We start from the raw sequence: 13,272 nt of genomic DNA, 5'->3' as shown, positions 1-13,272 counted from the left end.
CTATGAAGCTTGTCTATGCGGGTTTGTTACACTTCAGGAGTAATTACTCACCTATCATACTTGCAAAAATCCACTGTTTTCATCCGGTAGTTCTGTAATCCGGTATAATATTGACGAACATTCACCTCAGACACAACCCACCATTCACCAAAACAAGACGCTTAACTTCCTATTTTGAAGTTCGTTCCAGTTTTTTTTTTTTTTTTTTTTTTTTTAAACAAGTTGTTCAAATTTGTTAAATACAGTCAGCACAAAAATATCAAAAAGCAAATTAAGTTCAGGATTGGGTCAAAAGAAAATGTTTAAACAAATAATACAGACACTAAACTGACTCCCTTACTGGCCAAAAACTAGAGAAAACGTAATGTGTTTGTGTCTGAGTTTGTGTGTATGTGAGAGAGAGAGAGAGAGAGAGAGAGACCATACACAACATGTCTCACCATAACTATGTATTATAATATTATCGAAGGTGATGGTTTCCCTCCGTACAGTGGCGACCCAAGCCATCTGACGCCTCTTGGTGATTTCAGACACCTTGTGTTTTTTTTCCAAGTAGGAAAATGTTGAAAACTAATATGATTCACGAGGCGTTTGCCCTGTCGATCATGAAACCGATTACAGCAGTTCACAATACAGCAATACTGAACCATTTTCCAAAAATCTAAATTAATGACCAACGTTACCTAATGCCTACTATACAGTACATCTACTTCTGTACCGCGATTCCCACAATGCATTGCGACGTGACGCAACGATCCCGACCTCTATTCGCAGAAGGAGAAGAAAACACACAACAGCGATCAACTCCGTTGTTAAATTCAACGCATTCTCAAGCGTCTATCAAAGGTAAGATACTTTACGTGACATCAGTTGACGTTTCGTTACCGTTAATGATGAAATCACGTTGGTAAACTTTGTTCGTTTCTAAACGGTTTACTACAGTTCAGCCTAGATTGATTTGTTTGATTTTTTTTTTTATTATTATTAAATCTTTTACAAAAAAACAGCACTGCATTGAATACATTAACAAACAAACAAAATATATAATAATAATAATAACAACAACAATAAAAAAATAAAAACTAACAAATAACAAGTAGGAAAAAACTGTACATAAATCTTGAGAAACTTGTTGTTCTTACTGTTATCAATGAGTTTAAGAGATTTTACAAGAAGGGAAATCTCAGCAATAAAGACATCAAATCTAGGCAAAGTCTTGAGAAATTTGTGTTTGTGAATAAAACATTTACAATGCAACACAAATAAATTAACAACATTATCAATAGCATACCATAGCACAGGTACGTCGCGGAGACGTCTATGAAAGATCGTAGCATCTGGTGAACATCGCATTCGATCGAATGTTTTTAGCTGTTAATGAGCAGTCTTCTTTACCTCTATACGACGTCTATACGATGAATCTTCAACATATGAAATTACGTGCTGCCACGCAGCGCCGATCAGAGCAAGCAGATAAATGAGGAAAACTAGAGTTTTTAAAGCACTACCATGTCACACAGACGCGACCATTGTTGCAAAGAGCTATGCCAGAAATATAAAGAGGAATATTTTTTTCTGACGGGGATTTGTCAATTCGCCTGCTTCTAGTGTGTGTAGGCGATATCAGTGATTATCTTATTGCATTGCATCGCTCCGCTCGCGTCCAACTAGATGCATTTATAATATAATACAAATACAACCATAACTATAAACACACATTAAACACTGTTAACAGAGTCGACGCAACGACTTGACTGACTTCGAACGCACAGCAACAGCTGCGCTCACTCAAGGTGATTTTTATTGAAACATTACAGGTACACACCCACATTAACAATCAATCACAGTTGTTCCATCATTCAATCAAATAAACAAAACAAAAACAAAACTACAATTTGAGAGCACATAGTTAACACCCCCACTTGCTCTCACATTGTTAATATATGTAACATCATTTTCCAAAAATAAATGCAGCAAACTTCATCAACTTACACTTGGTTGCAGGCTTTGTCAATACATCTGCTACCATCTCATTAGTTGGACAATATTCTAACATAATTACACCATTATTTACAGTAGACCTAATAAAATGATACTTGATGTCTACATGTTTGCATCTTTGCCTGCTTACAGGATTTTTTGCTAAAGCTATTGTACCTTGGTTATCTTCATTTACCTTAGGTGGGGAGTACTGACATTTGTCAAGATTGTTTAACAGCTGTTTAAGATAGAGACACTCTTGTAAGGTTGTGGCTAGTGATATATATTCTGCCTCACAAGTGGACAGTGCGACAGTGGGCTGTTTCTTGGTCCTCCATGAAATCAAAGCACCACATTTGGTTAGACTTACACAATAGCCTGTTGTACTACGTCTATCACTACTAGCCGCCCAATCTGCATCACAGTATGCTCTTATTCCCAGTGTCTCATTACATTTTCTGTAACACAGCTCTTTGTCAATTGTACCTTTAAGATACCTCAGTACATGTTTAACTGTGGCCCATTGCTCAACAGTTGGCTCTGTGAAATACTGTGCCAGTTTGCATACCACAAAACTTAAATCAGGTCTAGTACAAATGGTCAGATAAAGAAGGCTTCCAACTGCCTCTCTATATTTTCTCACATCAGTCATCTTTTCAGCACCATTAGTATAGTCTAATTTTTGTTCACAAGGAGTCGATCTAGGTTTGCAATCCTGCATGTTAAACCTTTTCAATATTTTTCCCACATATTTTGTTTGTGACATTCTCACACAGTTATCACTTTGATTAAAATCAATACCCAAAAAATGCCTTAATTTGCCCAAGTCCTTCATTTTGAATCTTTCTTTAATCATGTCCTTCACATTTCTGAGGACATTTACATCACTTGCAGCAATCAACAAATCATCAACCCATATTACAATTATCACCTTTTCATTTTCCGTTTCCCATGTGTAAACACAGTGATCAGCTTGATTCTGCTCAAAGTGGTTTTTGGTTAGGTACTCATGCAGCAATTTGTTCCAATTTCTGCCAGATTGTTTTAATCCATACAGTGATCTTTCCAATTTACAAAACAATTTTTCATTTGTGTCAGATTTCACCTCATAGCCCTCTGGCTGTTCCATGTAAATTTCATGGTCTATTGGTGCATTCAAATAGGCAGTTTTAACATCCATTTGGTGCAAAATCAGGTTTTCTTGTGCTGCTTTTTGCATTATCACTCTGATACTCGTCAAATTAGCTGTAGGGGAAAATGTCTCCTCATAATCTACACCTCTCTTCTGACTGTATCCTTTTGCCACATAACGTGCTTTGCACTTTTAAGATCCATCTATGTTGTTCTTGATTGCATAAACCCATCTACCCCCCACTACCGTCTTACCCTCTGGCAAGCTACTTAGGGTAAATGTGTTATTCTCTATAAGTGACTGCATCTCCTCATCCATCGCAGCAACCCACTCTTTTGATCTATCTGAGGTTACAGCTTCTGTGAAAGTTACAGGTATGTTACATGTCACTCTATAACAGTAATCTATGTTAATCTGTACCTGATCAGTTTCCTCATCAGATGCCTGTTGAGAAACATAGTCATGGAGATAGGCTGGCCTCCTCCTCTCTCTAGAAGGATACCTTGTGGGCTCAGGCATAGCTTCAACTGTCTCGGTCTGAGGACTGCTACTCAGTTCCTCCTCTTCGACTGGAATCTGGTCACTTACTGCATTTTCATTCACATTCTGCCTAATCCTATTGGCCCTCTGCTCCAGATCATCATCAACATCATCATACTCTACAATGCTGGTCTGAGTCTGCTGTTCAACACAGGTCTTAGAAATAAACCTGACTAGCCTGTGCTTTTGTACTTTCCTGCTGTCAGGGAAATAGATAATGTATGCTGGACTGCTTTTATCATAACCAATAAAAACACCTTTTTCACATCTTGGATCTAGCTTTCTTTTATCTTGTTTATAAACAAAACACTCGGAACCAAACTTTTGCATCCTGGATAAATTGGGCCTTCTCTCTGTTAACATCTGAACTGGTGTTTGTTTGGTGCATTTGTTAAAACATCTGTTTCTAGTTATGGCTGCTGTCTGCACTGCGTAAGGCCATAAACCTTTAGGTAATCCACTCTCTATCAACATGCATCGTGCCATGTCAAAAAGTGTGCACCAATTTCGCTCTGCTGTACCATTTTGATGGGGAGAATAAGGTGCAGAAGTCTCATGTCTAATACCATTCTTAATCAACAGTGTTTTGTAATGCTTTGCAGTAAACTCAGTGCCATTATCAGATCTAAGGCGTTGAATTTTACCATATGGGGCCATATCTGCTAGAAACCTCTCTGTGGCTTGTAGTGTGTCACTTTTATTCTTAAGGGCATATATAAACACTGCACTGGAAAAATCATCAGTGAATGACAGGACATATTTATACCCCTCTCTGGAATCTGGCTGATTGGACCTGCCAGATCTTTGTGCACTAACTCTAGAGGTCTTTTAGCCCTCACATCAGGCTTTCTGTTTCTACTTTGCGTAAACTTGCCTTGGGTGCACACTTCACAAAATGGGGGTTTATTTATTGGACCCTTAATTTTCATACCATCAACAATACCTTCTAACCTCTGAACATCATCAAAATTACAGTGTCCCAATATCTCATGCCATGTCTTTAAATCATAGCATCCCTTAACATGGTCATCACATTCATTTGGTACTGTATGCAAATAATATAGTCTATCATGTACATGAATAGGAAATTTTGTACCGTCTTTGTGCATCAGAATGTTCTTGCCTTTCTTGAAAGTCACAGTCGCTCCGCTGTTAGCTGCTGCTTGCACCGAGAATATATCCTGCGGGTAAGAAGGAATGTACAGCGCCCGTCTCAGCGTAGTTTTGAGGTGGCGTCCTCGGCTTTCCATCAAGTAGACTTCTGCATCACCTCGGCGCTCTGCCACTCCTTTACACCTCGTGCCGTTAGCCAACTCCATGCAATGTGTCCCGGACTGGAACTCATCATCAAAACTTTTGAACTTTGCAATATCAGTGACGATATGCGAGGTTGCCCCGCAGTCGACCATCAGGCCCCTCGTGTAGATACCCTGGCTGCTTGGCTGGGATCCTGCCGCCCCATCCGTCACCAGGAATACGTATTCGTCTATCACTTCCTCAGCGGCTCTCCATGTTGCGTCCTGACGCCGTCTCCTCCTGCAGGTTGAGTCGCGGTGTGTACTGCTTTTGCAGTGGCTACACCACAGTTTGCGCTGGCAAGCGCGGGATATGTGTCCTTTCAGACCACACCTGTAGCACACGACGTCCGCTGCAGCCTGTTGAGCTCCACTTCCGCTGGCGGGTCTCGCTGTCCTTTGTCGCGACCGCACTGACATTACATTGTCCTCAGCGGCTGGGGCACGCATCTTTTCGATGTCCTCGTAGCTTCGAAGCTTCGTTTTGAATTCGGCAAATGATATCGTCTCATCTGCTTGCGTTATATGGATGGCAAACGGTTTAAAAGTCTCAGGAAGCCCCTTCAAAACCATAGCTATCAGCAACCCGTCACTCAAAGTCTCTCCAGCATTTCGTAATGCCGTGATAGCGTTTTCCGCTCGAATAACGTATTCAGTCACACTTTCGCTGCTTGATTTTTGAAGCGAGGTCAGTTCAGTATACAGGCTTATTACTCGTGGTTTTCCTTTACCTGCATAATAGTCTCTCAAAATCTTTAGCGCTGCACGTCCATCATCGGCTGCGTCTCGCATCACCAGCGATAAACTTTTATCATCCAAGAATTGTATCAATTCTGCATGCATCAGAATTTGCGGCAGCTTCCTCCGGTGTCTCAACACCCTCGGGCTTCATAGTGATAATCCATTTCAGCCCTTGCAGTCGGAGGTGGCCCAAAAACTTTATCTCCCAGAGTTCATAATTTCTCTCATCCCCGTCAAACAAAAGCCGCGACCAGCGACCGCTATGTTCTGACGATCTTCTCGCGTTACTCATGGTGCTACTTCAGCACGCTATAAAACAAACAAACGCGGTGTATCTCGACTTACTCTGGGCCCATAACCTGTTAACAGAGTCGACGCAACGACTTGACTGACTTCGAACGCACAGCAACAGCTGCGCTCACTCAAGGTGATTTTTATTGAAACATTACAGGTACACACCCACATTAACAATCAATCACAGTTGTTCCATCATTCAATCAAATAAACAAAACAAAACTACAATTCGAGAGCACATAGTTAACAAACACAAACACAAACATTACAAGCTTGATAATTTGAATAACACTTTAATTTATACAATGTCTGTGTGAAGGTCAAAGGTTTGTGTGGTTCTTTGATTCCATTCAATACATCGAAATCAAAGCCATTTTCATATTCTTATTTTCTTCCAAATAATGATGCTCATAATTTCCAATGAGAAAGTAAAAGGTGACAAAGGCATAGAAAACCCTTGATGTTTAACTGAATGAGGAAGAAGCCTTCGGATGAAAACCCTATATAAATGTTAATTTGATTCATATTAGCTCATAGAATTAATGATACTGACATACTTGAAAAGTCTCATACTTGATTATGACAGTTAATACTCCACTTTATTTTCTAGTGAAAAAAAAAAACTGAGCCTGTAATAAACTTTAAAACAATCTTTAAATAATAAAACATTAAGGACACACTTTAATCTATTAACTGCTGAAAGCATCGAGGTGGGGGGGGGCTGACTTTATTCACAACATAACAGCGTACATAATAACTGTCTGAAAGAAAATAATAGAAAGATCTCTATTAGAATAATCCATAACATTTGCAATGGACAAGGTGTAGACTGTGAACTAGTTATGGACTGCACTTAATGAAACTGTTGCAAGATGGATGTGGGAATGATGGAGGGCTATAGGTGGATCTGTGCTAAGGATGTTGTCCTAGGGTGTCTGGTGGAGAGAAGAAGAGGAAAAAAATGTTAGAGCATTTTATAAGGAAATAATGTTACTGAAAACTTACTGTGTAAACAATAATACAATACTGGGCAGTGAACATCATGTACAATGAACACAATACTGTCAACGACCTCTGTACTAGATACTACACAGCTGTGCCACTGAAATCAGATTCATGAACATGACTGTCTCAATATTTATTTGAATAATGTTTTTGGGTGAACCATCCCTTTAAGGTCCATGTTTGATAGAGATAATTGCTCATTAAGCAGTATCGCTGTGAAAGCTGACAGTAATGAATAAAACTGAACAAAGTTCTGACTACCATACATTAAACAGCACAGAGCAACAAACCCAAAGATGAACTGTGTATGTGTGCCCAAACTGTGTGGCCCCCTCCCCGATTTTGTCCTCCAAACAATGTGAAAACTGAAGTCAAAGAAAACAAATATAGTGAATGTATTTATGTAAGTTGTGCTACACATTAGCCAAAAAAGGGTTAAAATACAAACATGACATTGTAAAACAAAAAAACTCTTTGCTTGCCATTTTAAAGCATAAAACATAAAAAATCCTAAAAACAAAACACCCATTAAATGTTAACTGTTATGGGGATTCATCATAACATCCTAATTAATCAATAACCACTGATGAAAGTGAAAACATTTTAATGTGTACAGACATATCTCACTCGTATGCGTTCTTCTTTTTTGTCTACAGCAGCTACATACACCACAACGGCTCTTTTAAGAGCCACATCTTGAGAACATCTTTGACTTTGTAAGTATATATTTTAAATGACCACTCAGTATTTGGGTTTAGATCAATTACAACATCATGCAGCATGTTAGTAATGTCTTAATGAAGACATTAAAGAGATTCTTACATACATACTAGCATCCTGCATCTCAGATTTGCCAGTTTCATCATAACAACTGATTTTTGATACCAGGAATTCACATTTTTAAAGGGATAGTTCACCCAAAAATTTTAAATCTGTCATTAATTACACAGTGTTAAAATCTAAAGTTGCGACTGTGTCATTTAATGAGCTAACATGAACTAAGACTTTTTAACAAAGATTAATAACTTCTGTAGCTATTGCTTATTGTGAATGTTAATGCAGTAACTAAGCTTAACTAAAGAGTTCTTATTGTAAAGTAATACCAGTAGCACTTTATTTTACAGTCCTGTTCCTCATGTACATACTATGTACTTATTATAGTAATTACAATAACTATGTAATAACTAGGTACTAATCCTAAACCTACCCCTAAACCTAACCCTACCCCATGTAGTTACCCTGTATTACCAGCTTTACTAATTACTAACTTTCTTAGATAAATACAATTTAAGTACACTATAAGTACGTGTTAGTACACATACTGTAAAATAAAGTGTAACCGGAATACCTATTGGTCTTTATAGTTCTTTTGCACTTTAATCTGTGTAAAACCTTAACTTTATATATTTTTCTGTATTGCTTTATTGTATTTTTATTTAAATATTCAGTTTTTTTTTTCTTTTTACGAAAAAAGTTATTAAACCTGTTATACTTCATTATAACCATTTTTTTATACTAAATTTCAATATTGTGATAATACCGTATACTCTGATAAAGCATTAGTAATTAAATCGCAACATGAAAATCTGATACCGGTATATCCCTACTCATGTCATTAAATTTTGGTCAGATGAAATTTATATTTTTACATTCATATTGACATTCATATTGACATTTTAGCCATTCTTGGGCGGCATTACGCAAATATTTCCACATCTTGACCTAGATGTGTAGGGGCGTGTTTGAATGAGCCATTAAGCATGGTCTGGATCAGCCTCATCTTTTAGATAGAATAAATCCTTTAGTGGGAGACTTTAAGCTTTGTAACTCTGTAGATCTTATACATGTACAAATACCTACATAACACACTGAAGAAAAGGAAAAATAGAAATCACATTATATGACCCCTTTAGGAGCCCTTGAGCCAGATTTACTAAACAGGCCAAATTAGCATTAGAGCACAATTCCATAAATTTGCCGATGGGAGGGAAAATTATGCGTGCGATTTACTGACAATGCAAACTTTACAGAACAGACGAAGCCAGATCATTCCCACAATAACCAGTGCAATCTACCAAGTGCAGCGCAAATTACCACCTGCTTTAAGAAGTGCCTTTTTTGGGCATTAAAAATATAGCAAATACAAATAATTTGAAGAGCACAAATGTTATTAAATCATTGCGTTATTCATCTTAATACTCACCTCCCATAAATTTTGTGTCTCAAAGGAAAACTACTACAAATGCATATTCAAGGTTAAACGCAAAAACAACTGTCCACATCTTTTTCAGCACTAATTCTTTACTGCGCCTCTTTAGTAAATCCTGACAGTACTATTTTAACACCAAAAGAAGGTTTGTGCTGGTGCAAGCTGTTAGTAAATCTAGCCCATATTGTATCAGTGTCATGCACTGTCAATGTAGCAAATACAACTTACCAACTTCACCTTTCTTAACTCCAGCTGTTCCAGTGAGCTTGTCCAATGAAAATGAGCAAGAAGATGCTTGGGGTGAACACCCATCTAACTTTCAAGGTAAAAGAACATTCATAAACACATACACTGCAAATTAATAACACTAGGTTTATTAACATAACATTTTCTGTACAATCCATCAGAGAACACAATCTCTGAACAGAGTTCCTCAAGTACCCACCAGCCAAGAACAAATATTTTTGCCTGTTGACAGCATCGTTGCTCAAAAAGTATGTGTATCATCAGTCTAAGGCTTTAAGCATGTAGCCATATCTTCAGAAACTCAATTTTTCATGACGTGTTAGTTTAATCACATTTAAGAGCTTTATGTGCTTGCAGGTGCTTCTGGTGTGAGACGATGGAGCTGCATCACTAATCAATGTACACGTACGTTAAATTGAAGTGCTACATTTGTAAAATTATACATCTTATAGTTTAATTAAAATACTCTCCCAGATAAACTTACTGTGTTGCAGCTGTTGAGAGGACAATTCTGGAGGCACTTAATGAACTGGACATGAAGATCAATCATCTGACTTCAGTAAACAACCGTTCCAGTGCTCCAGTGGTGGACAGCGAGGATGAGGTCTTTCCTCTCACAACCATGGAGGAACTAGACAAACTGGAAAGAAAATTATCAGAGAAAGTAATGATGCAAAAGATGGTAAAAATCATTGACATTTGAAGGTTTAACAGTTGCAATGAAGTAAATAATATCTATTATATACCCAGTTTCACAGACCAGGCTTAAGGCTAGTCCCAGACTAAAATGCATGTGTGAGCTGTCTTAACTCAAAATAACTTGCAATAACATTTCGTACAATATGTCAGTGCCATTGTTTCATCTCAAGATGCACACATGCAGCATTTTTATAAAAGCAAAACTAGGACCCATAGTCCTGATTTAAACTAATCCCTGTTCTGAGCTCAGTAGTAACTGATTACATGTAATCTGGATTACATAAACAGATTCTAGTAAATAAAGAACTTGTAATTATATAAAATTACATTTTATAAAACTCATAATCAGACTACAGTTACTTTTTATGGATTACATGATTAAATATTTACAATATAGTAATAGATTATTCTACCCCCCCCCCCCCCCCCTAATTTCTCTTTTTTATTTTCCTTTCTAAAATAGAAGGCTGCTTATATACATTCAGAAAGTCTTCAGGTTTTGTGGATATTCACACAGAGACCCGTCGTTAGTCAGGTGGCAGCGTTTGATCACTGGATTCAAAATAATTTAATGTTTAAGAACATAGCATCAGCATCAACACATTGATTTTTACAAACTTTTTTTTTTTTGTCGTCTGATCACCTAATATATTTACATAAAAGTACTCATGAGATTTTAAAATCTATATATTTTTAATAATTAAGTGTCACATTTCTATGTTCTTTGGTTCTGCGACACTGGTTATGGTCACATGACATGCAGGTAAACAAATTAAACTTTTTTTTTTTTTAATGCTTTATTTTAATTTAAAATCTTTTTGTGATTTAAATAATTATTAGCTTCTCATTAATTGAACTCACAAGCCTCCTACAGTTCATTCACAAACACCAGTTTGAGAAAACTTGACATAATATATTATTTAATGCATTTCATGCTATAAATAACAACAATTAAAATATATTTACTTACTCTTTGTATTTTTATGTCATATGGTACTTTGATTATCCTATTTAAATTTGATAGACTACTTTTAGATTACTTTTGACCAAACTCATCTGATTACATTATTTAAAACGTGTAATGTAATGGATTTCATTGCTAACTACAATTTTCTCATGTAATTTGGAATCAGTAACAGATTACAATTTGTGAGTAACTACTCAGCTCGGTCTGTGAAACAGGACCATAATGTTTGGGCATTGTCTATAATGTTTTGAAATGTGTTTTTATTTTTAAGGTGAACAGGTTATCCATCAGTGGAGGACACACACTGAAGAAAACAATATGGAGAATATGCTCCAAGGTGTTTGGTCCTGTAGCCAAACAGCTAAACTGGTGTGGTAGGGGAGAAAAGCGAGGGATCAGGAAAACAAACATAGGAGCACTCCTAATAGGTAAATTACGTCCAAAATGTTTTTCAATGTACAGTGTACGGGGAACACTTTAAATTAAGGTTCATTAGTTAACATTAGTTAACATAAACTAAAAATTAACAATACTTCTACATAATTTATTAATCTTAATGTTAATTTCAGCATGAATCAATGCATGCATCAATGCATTATTAAAATCATACGTTGTTCGTTAAAGCATGATTACCCCTCATGAGCTTTTCATACAGATTATTAGGCCTACAAAACATAATATATATTATGCATGTGCCTACCAGCAGATACATGCGGTTTTAACAGTGTAAAACGCGGTTTCATACTCACAAGAGCGTTTTAGAAATGTTAACTTTTGTTTTACGATTAACAATTAGGCTAAGTGACGAAGAACTGTTGATGAACCACAAAATCAGCTGTTACCGCCACTTGACTAAACCACAGAAACACCTATCCGTCAATATTAAGCTAATACTTATCTGTTTAATTTACTTTATATAAAATCAAACATACACCACACATATTAATGACAATGAATCTAGCTACGTACCTCAGTTTTCCCGCGGCGATCACTTCCACGTGCGCGTCGATGTGATGATTTGTAAGCACATGCGCAGTACTGATGAGGAGTCGACTCCAAAAGAGTCGATTCCTTGAATCTGACCAGCCCAGTTTTCGAAGTAGACTTAATATAAAAGTATTAATATTCAAATCAGGCTGTGTCTCCACTAATCTGGGAGTCACTCTAAAAGAACCTGAAACCGGTACCAGTTTAAAGTTTTTATGACTGAAGCAGAATTTCAGCACCACTGGAAATGAACAGTGACCAATCAAATAGAAAGCACAGACATGAAACGTTCTACTTGTATGTTATATTAACCTACATCACGCTGAGTGGCATTAAAAACAGTAGACAAACATTAACTGCATATCTATATTAATTAGATAATATTAAGGCAGGCTAATCATTCTCAGCTAGTAACTCGCATCGGGATCATATGAACAATTAAACAGACATAAGACTAAATAAATGTCTTATTTTACATTATTTTGCGCAGTTAATGCATAATTCTTAAATGGATTTGTTTGGATCGGCATGCATTTATCTTACATGACTAATAGAATAATGAATAATTTAATTGATACTGATACAGACATTATAGCTTTACACTGTAAAAAGTGATTTTTTGAATTTGTAAACAAAGATATCATCATTTAAGTAAATTTTACAAACAAATACTATTTTGTCTTTTTACTTCAAAATGTCACGTTTAATTCAATAAGCTACTTGAGGTTTAGTTTTAATTTATTGTGCTTAAATACATAGGTAAATTAAAATGGAACGACCTAAGTAATATGTACTTAGTGTTTTGTCATTAATGAATTAGTGCAAAAAAAAATGACAACCAAGTAAAACTTATTCAAAGAAGCCAGGCAATCTATGTGCATGCGTTCTTGGTTGCGATGTGGCGTGCAGAGGCAGAGGAGTGCAACGGATATTCGTCTCAAAGACTGATGTGATTATACACGGTAAGTTTATTAAATATTTGTTTATTGGTCAATTTAGCTACGTTTGCTGAAAATTATAGAGCTATTATCTGTCTGCAGTCTGGTGGCTAAAGAGTTAAGGCGTCAACTTGACAGAGTTAAGTTTGCTAAAGAACCGATTTGCACAAACATTCGTTATTAGCAAAATGCATCTGTGTCGAAAACAATTGTCTTGTATTTTACATGTAATCTACGCA

At 36.6% G+C, this 13,272-nt stretch overlaps 1 long non-coding RNA gene across 1 annotated transcript; it reads left to right on the top strand.

The window, feature by feature from the left end:
• The first annotated feature begins 7,568 nt into the window (after window positions 1-7,568).
• Window positions 7,569-10,003, top strand: LOC113046554 (uncharacterized). The gene is made up of 5 exons (XR_003276117.1): window positions 7,569-7,703; window positions 9,449-9,520; window positions 9,604-9,690; window positions 9,800-9,847; window positions 9,937-10,003. It is a non-coding gene; the product is annotated as an uncharacterized LOC113046554 (long non-coding RNA).
• Window positions 10,004-13,272: the final 3,269 nt, after the last annotated feature.

The sequence above is a fragment of the Carassius auratus genome, chromosome 28 (genome assembly GCF_003368295.1).
Source record: "Carassius auratus strain Wakin chromosome 28, ASM336829v1, whole genome shotgun sequence".
Classification (NCBI taxonomy): domain Eukaryota; kingdom Metazoa; phylum Chordata; class Actinopteri; order Cypriniformes; family Cyprinidae; genus Carassius; species Carassius auratus.
The sequence above is the reverse complement of the archived record's forward strand: the minus strand, read 5'-3'. Positions and strand labels throughout refer to the sequence as shown.